The sequence below is a fragment of the Rhea americana genome, unplaced genomic scaffold, assembly GCF_003343005.1.
Source record: "Rhea americana isolate MKP2758 unplaced genomic scaffold, rheAme1 scaffold_39, whole genome shotgun sequence".
In the NCBI taxonomy this organism is placed as follows: Eukaryota; Metazoa; Chordata; class Aves; order Rheiformes; family Rheidae; genus Rhea; species Rhea americana.
Window position 1 is genome coordinate 5228721 of NW_028186523.1, and position 6568 is coordinate 5235288.

Here is a 6568-nt window from a genome sequence, read left to right on the forward strand (position 1 = left end):
AGACTAGTGTTAACTCAATGTTCAAAAGGGAGAAATGGAAAAACTGGTTAATCCATAGTTTGACGGGATGTCTGTATCACCTTTTCATTCTGATGCCAACAGTTGAATTCAATTAATACAGCTAARAAGATTAAGAATACAATTAATACTGCTTTGTGCTATATGCAGACGGGTCCAAAACAATTTTTCATTGACTAAGATTACATTTTTGAGGAAACAACATGCAGACTACTTACTAAAGTTCATTTCTTCACTATCAAATCAGAAGCATAGTAATACTTTAGGCACATACCTGCTTTTGTATTTATAGAGTATGTAAAGAAAAATAAAACCCCAAACAATTCTTCAGGAAAATAATTATCTTCATAACTCTGTTGGGGATGGGAGTGTTGTAGACTTTCGTCATANTGTTGGGGATGGGAGTGTTGTAGACTTTCGTCATTTTTTTTTTTTTTTTTTTTTTTTTCTTTCATGCCCAAGTTAATTATGCAGGTATTAATTCATGTTATCAATAATAGTCTTAATTCATTATAAGAGATTAATTTGGGTGATGATATACCTGGTGTTCTTTGAAAGTAGTAGATTTTTGCTTGTTAGGTTTCATTTTAGTGTCCTTTATACATGATGTAAATATATACTAAACACAATCTTTTCATAAATGTTTTTTAGAATGACATTCATTTGAGAGCGTTGGATAGTCTTAACTTCACAATATCCTTCCACCATCTCCATCTCTTTAAACAATTACCTGTTTACACAGGTTTCAATAATCTTTACACGCTTTCAAAATACACAAAAAAGGTAAATGATGCAATGAAACCAGCAGTCATCCAAGTCGGTCTATGGCACAGCAGGAGTGCAGAGCAAATTCAAGAGCTGCAAAGCCCTGAAAGAGGCTTCTACCAGCACCCACGCCTGATCTGATCAATGAATATGAAAAAGCTCCTAAAAAYGAATAATGAATGCAAGTGGATTCAGAATGCAGATTTTTCTTTAAACGATTTAAGACCTTGCTTAAATTAGTCTACTCCTACACTATCTTTTTGAATAATTTAACTAAGTACTTAGAAATGTTTGATAGGTGTAGTCTCTTCTGAAGATGTAAAGAATCATCATTTTATTTTATTCACTTAATTGAGGTCATTGACTAATTCTTTGAATGGAGGTTCTGGGAGCTGKGGGAAAATGACCATTTTGTTTCCATTCTATTCAGGAATAAAAATGAAACAAAAAAGGGTGAATGCTAGAGGTTACCAAAATGAAGGACAAAAAAATAATTCAGTATGTTAACAGATGATATTTTCACTTAACAATTCATCTTTATGTAAGCACAAAWGGGTTTTATATATTTGTTTTTAGGTTCTTAGTATTTTTACATAATTATAAGATACATTAAATAAAGAATTTCTGCTTCTTGAATTTCCAGTTTATGCTGATATAAAGCTTGGCAGGGGYGGYGAGGGAGTGGATATAGGGTAGATGYGTATGAATYTCTTAATACAGTGCCTGATGAGGTACATTTGCAGCCTCAGTGCTGCTATGTCGGCTGACTTGTGGCCTGGACAGGTCTAAAATCCCTGTTCCAGAACAACGCTGCCATTTGAATCAGCYTTCTAGTATCTGGTCTGGGGGTTACAGTGAGAGACAAACTTTACAACTGGGGCTAAGGRAGGAGCTGAAGCCTGCAGATAAGTCTGCACCTGTTTGCTTATAAATTAATTCTTTGTGCTCTAGGACAAGTGAYTGATGTTAAATTATGAAAAGATCAGAATATATTACCTGTGAATAGAATGACCATTAGATAATTAGAACATTATTTTGTAAATGAGGAYGCTATATCCTGTGCCGTAACTACAAAATGAAAAGAGGTCTCTCACACTAAAAGAAAAGAAATTAAATTTCTAGCAACTTAGGCCCACTTAATTCCAGACATAATTTCTTCAAACCAAGTATCTATTTATATAATTAATTTTATTGTTAGCAGGAATGAGACTTAGCATTTAAAACTACAAATGTATATGTGAAAATGGCAAGTGTTTGAACATAAAAATAATAAAGACACTGCAGAGTAAAAAAATGGGAATTACATTCTTAGTAATATTAAAAATTTAGTAAAGTTAATATARCAGTAACTTGCATTACTGTAAGTATCAATTCTGCTGTTCTATGCAGTCCTCACTTCATTACTTCTTTGTCCTTCTTGTGTTGAGTATTCTCTGCAGGCCATGGAAAGGTGATGCAGGAAGCTCCAGTTGTTACATTACAGACAAATGGGGTCTCTAAATGAAAAGTGCACTCCAGAGTTTTGTATGATTGCTCAGGCTGCCTGTTTCCCCTTCAGAGCTTCAGTTACTTTAGAGGGTATGTCCATTCTTACATTTTTTCTGAGGTTCAGATGTCTTTTATATATTTCTGCCCAGGACCAACAACTGAGCGCATGACCTGTATGTTAAATTAAAGCTAACTATCCCCTTCCTCCAAGGAGCTAGCGCAAGAAACAGGACAAATCAAGTTACTCATTTATGAATACAAAACCTCTGCAGTCAGAATTACTTAAACATATTGGGAAGAGTCACATGATGTTAAAATCACCATTTAGGAATGATCCATAATAGGGTCAGAGGGAGTGCCATGCTTTCAAAAATGGCTTCAGCTACTTATGAGTCATTAACCATTTGAAAATAAGGGAGCTTATGGATCACTGTTCTGGAGAAGAAGCAAGAGATAGGATAGTACATGCTATTTACTTTGAACTGTCAAGCTATATTAAGAGATAATCAATTCTTTAAGTATCTCTATCTGCTATGTAGGAGAACCTGTGTTGCTGCAAAACTGATGTTTGCTTTGTTTATATATACCACTTCAAAACAGTAATATATACTTTGTGCTTTWAAAATGGCTATTTTATAAAATAATTATTATTTTATAAAGTGGTTACCATGTTTAGCTGTAGGCAAACTTAAACAACAAATAATTGTTCAAGATTACTCTATYAGATGTCAAAAAGCTTCAACTGCAAAAGAAGGAACTTTGGTCTAAAAATCAGCCTAGCTTAGCAAGGAAGTGAAAAAAGACATTTCCAATGCTTGAAAAAGATGAAAAGACAGAAATGAAGGGAAGYTGATAAAGACAGCAACTGTAAGAGAAGCATAACTACACAGCGAGAATTAATGGCAAGTACAGCTAAAGAAAATAGGAAAGTGTGGTTTTTGAAGTACATTTGGAACTAAATAAAATACTGATGGTATTGGTCCCTTACAAGCTGGGCAGATTGCAATTGTCCATGAAAAAGGTACAGAAAGATTTATATACTAATCCTCATTTATCTGGTCTGATATCAATTTACAAAGTGTGCTTGATAAACTGGAGAAATATTGCAAATGAACTGTGRAAATAAACACTTAACAGTAGAACTCAAGAAGCTTAGTTTATTTTGTACTATACMGAAAACTAAGGGGTGTCAAGGCACTATAAGCAAACAGGTGTCTCCAGAACAGAAGCATGTAACAAATTAAATGGCTGATAGTGAAACTACACAGTAATGCCAGTAATTAACCAATGTGATCCTTGAACCTTTAGATTGACAMTGGATGTCTTTTCTAAAAGATGTTCTAAATTAAACAGAAGTTTTGACAGTTTTGTCCCATTTGTTCAGGGTATAAAAGGAAGTGCTGACACTAACTCTTATCTCCAAATTTTCTGTTGGAATTAAACAAACACAATATTTGTTTTCTGTCTAAAGTATTATCTCCCCCAAAGTATTCTTGACTTGAAGAAATCTGTGACTGGTAGTTTGTAGCAATTATTCAACCATGCTTACAATTTTTTAAAATTTGTATGACTTGGGTTTGCAATGGGAATTTTTAATTATAAATCATATTTTCATTATTCAGTTTTATATGCAARACATATTGGGAAGTGCATATTTAAAATAGTAAGAAGCAGCGTCATGGCAGAAAGCTGTAAGGAGCCATGAATGCAACTGTTTGGGTAGAAYGGACTAACATATTCAGGAATTAAGTTAGATATGATATAAGAATAATTTGGAGAAAAAACACACAAAACAGATACATCAATTTTGATACTAACTATATAAAGGAAATGGTAATTTGCAACAGAAATAAATGTATTGATCTAGTCTATTGGGTTTTATACTTTCACTGTTTTTGAACTTTGCATATAAACCTACTTCAAATCATGGTAGCTATCACAGCCTTGACTGCACTAAGAGGCTCTCCAACCCCTTCTGCTTCAGGCCTGGCTGCCTGTGCTTGAGGCCAGATGTAATCATGAGACCTGACATCTAACTGYAGTGAAAAAGCAGTGAGAGGCCTTCCTGGGGCTGCTTCGCCCTTGCTCTGGAGCTGCATTTAAGCTTAAGGCCTTAGCCTTGGCCCTTGCTTGAAATAYATCACAGCTGTGCCCAGCCAGGTTACCCAATCATCCTGATTCCTTGAGTGGACTTCCTGGCTTGAGCCCAAACCTGTCTTGTCTCCAGACCTGCCTTGTCATTATGGACTTGAACTGCTTGGCTGAATGGAGTTGCTGTCATCAGACCTCATTCAGGTATTGAGAGACGGTGCCCCTTGGCTGTGATGACACTGCCTTGCTGTCACYCTTGCTCCCAGCTTGCCTTCCCTTGTAAAGCAGCCTGTTCTTTCTGCTGCCTGACTACAGCTGCATAAATACAATGTTTAAAAGAGAAAYATGCTTTAGGTATACCAAATTAGGCACCCCAAATTAAAAGCACCCAGTGAAAAAATTCCTTCAACCTTTTTGCCTATTTTACAGAATGTCAAAATACACATAGGTGAATCTGAATCTCTTGAAAAACATGTTGAAAGAATAATAATCTAAATTTGGTAAAGCACTTTGAAAATGTGAAGAATTATCAGCACCYTTGATTTAATGCTTTGTTTTCATTCACTCTGGAGCAAAATAATCTTCATTAAAGTACTACTTTTTCAGGAYAGAAATGCTAGGTATAATTTAAAACTTTTGTTTGTTTTTGTTCAGACAGGCACAAGAAAGAAARCTGTAATTAGTTGCTTGGCATAAGTGGTGTGGATCACGTTGAGAAGAAGCATATAATGAAACGCCGAACAAGCCAGACCAACCTGCTTTGCAAGCAGTGCTTTGCTTACTCCTCAGTTCCTGCTTCAGTCCTGCCTCATCTTTTGATATCAACAGTTGTTCCAAATGTACTGTAGAAAACTAAACAGCTCTGAAGTGCCTAGAGCCTCACTGCATGCAACTGCTGAAYGGCTGAATGACAGAGGTGGTTTGTCAGAAAGCAGCAGACCTGTTGGCAGTACTGCTTCCGTATGTGAATGGCTGCTGTCCCTTCTGTTCCTTCACCCCCTCAAACTGCAGCAGGTCTCCTGCTGTAGTATCTCCACAAGATACTTGGCCATACACACTTGAGCCTCACTAATGCTTAATAAAGACCAAACCTCAACATTTTTTAACTCTCTGTACCTCTGGCTTACTTCCCTGTTTATAGCATGGAGGACACTTCTTCTGTGAAGTTCTAGCTGCTGTCATTCCCTTCACACTGGAGAGCAGTCCTTCACCACATTCAAAGAGCTGACGACAGGAGACCATTTAGGGGGACAAAAAAGGCAGAAGTTGACATCTGTGCAGCTAAAACAATACTCGACTGCCATAATCAAAGCTACACTATGCAAGGTTTCCCCAAGTTGCTTTGTTAGAAACTTGTAATATATTTCCCATTATGCCTGCTCATCAAAAGTACCAATGACTTCTCCATTTACTGTTGTGTTCTCATGTGCCAAAGACGTCATTCTGGAAGTGGGCAATTAGAGCACGTCTCCCAYGAAGCTGCAAGAGATGAGGAGAGCTTGTCTATCAAGGGATACACGGAGGCAAGCGAGGGTCATGAAGCTTTGTTTCCTCCCAAAAGCCCCCAACAGTGGTGTTTTCTGAGAACATCTACCCAACCGCAGAGGCTACGATGCTCCAGCAATGGCCTTAGCGCGCCAGATGGGGCAGAGCCGGAGCGGACAGCGGGCCGAACGCTGCGCTTCGCTGCCAGCTGCGCTTCACTCGAGCCCTGCGACGCTCACCGGCCGTCACCAGCGAGACCGCCCCAGCCCACTCCCGCCGGTTCACCCGGCTCTGCCCTCACCCCGAGGCAAGACTGAGACGCTTCAAGTGCTGARCTACAGCACGGAACCGGGACGGCCCCGCGCAGGCTTCCCGTTCCTCGCCTCGGGCCCCGGTCAGGTGTCTGCCGCCCGGAGGCGAAGGAGCGCCTTCGCCTTTGGGCACGGAGCAGCCCTGCCGCGGCGCGAAGCCACGGGCCCAGCCCTGGCGCCGGCCCGCCGCGGCCCCGTGACGTCACGAGCGCCCCCCCCCCCCGGCCGGCACTGATCCCCAAGGACGTGACCGCGCCCTGGTTCCTCATGGCTCGGGATGCGGCGGCCCACGGGGTCTCCCCGGGCCGCGGCGAGGGGCCGACTTCCGCCGGCGCCGCGCTTCCGCCCCGCGGCCCCGCCCCGCGGCCGGCCCACCTCCCAGCATGCACTCGCGGCGGAAGCGGGTGACG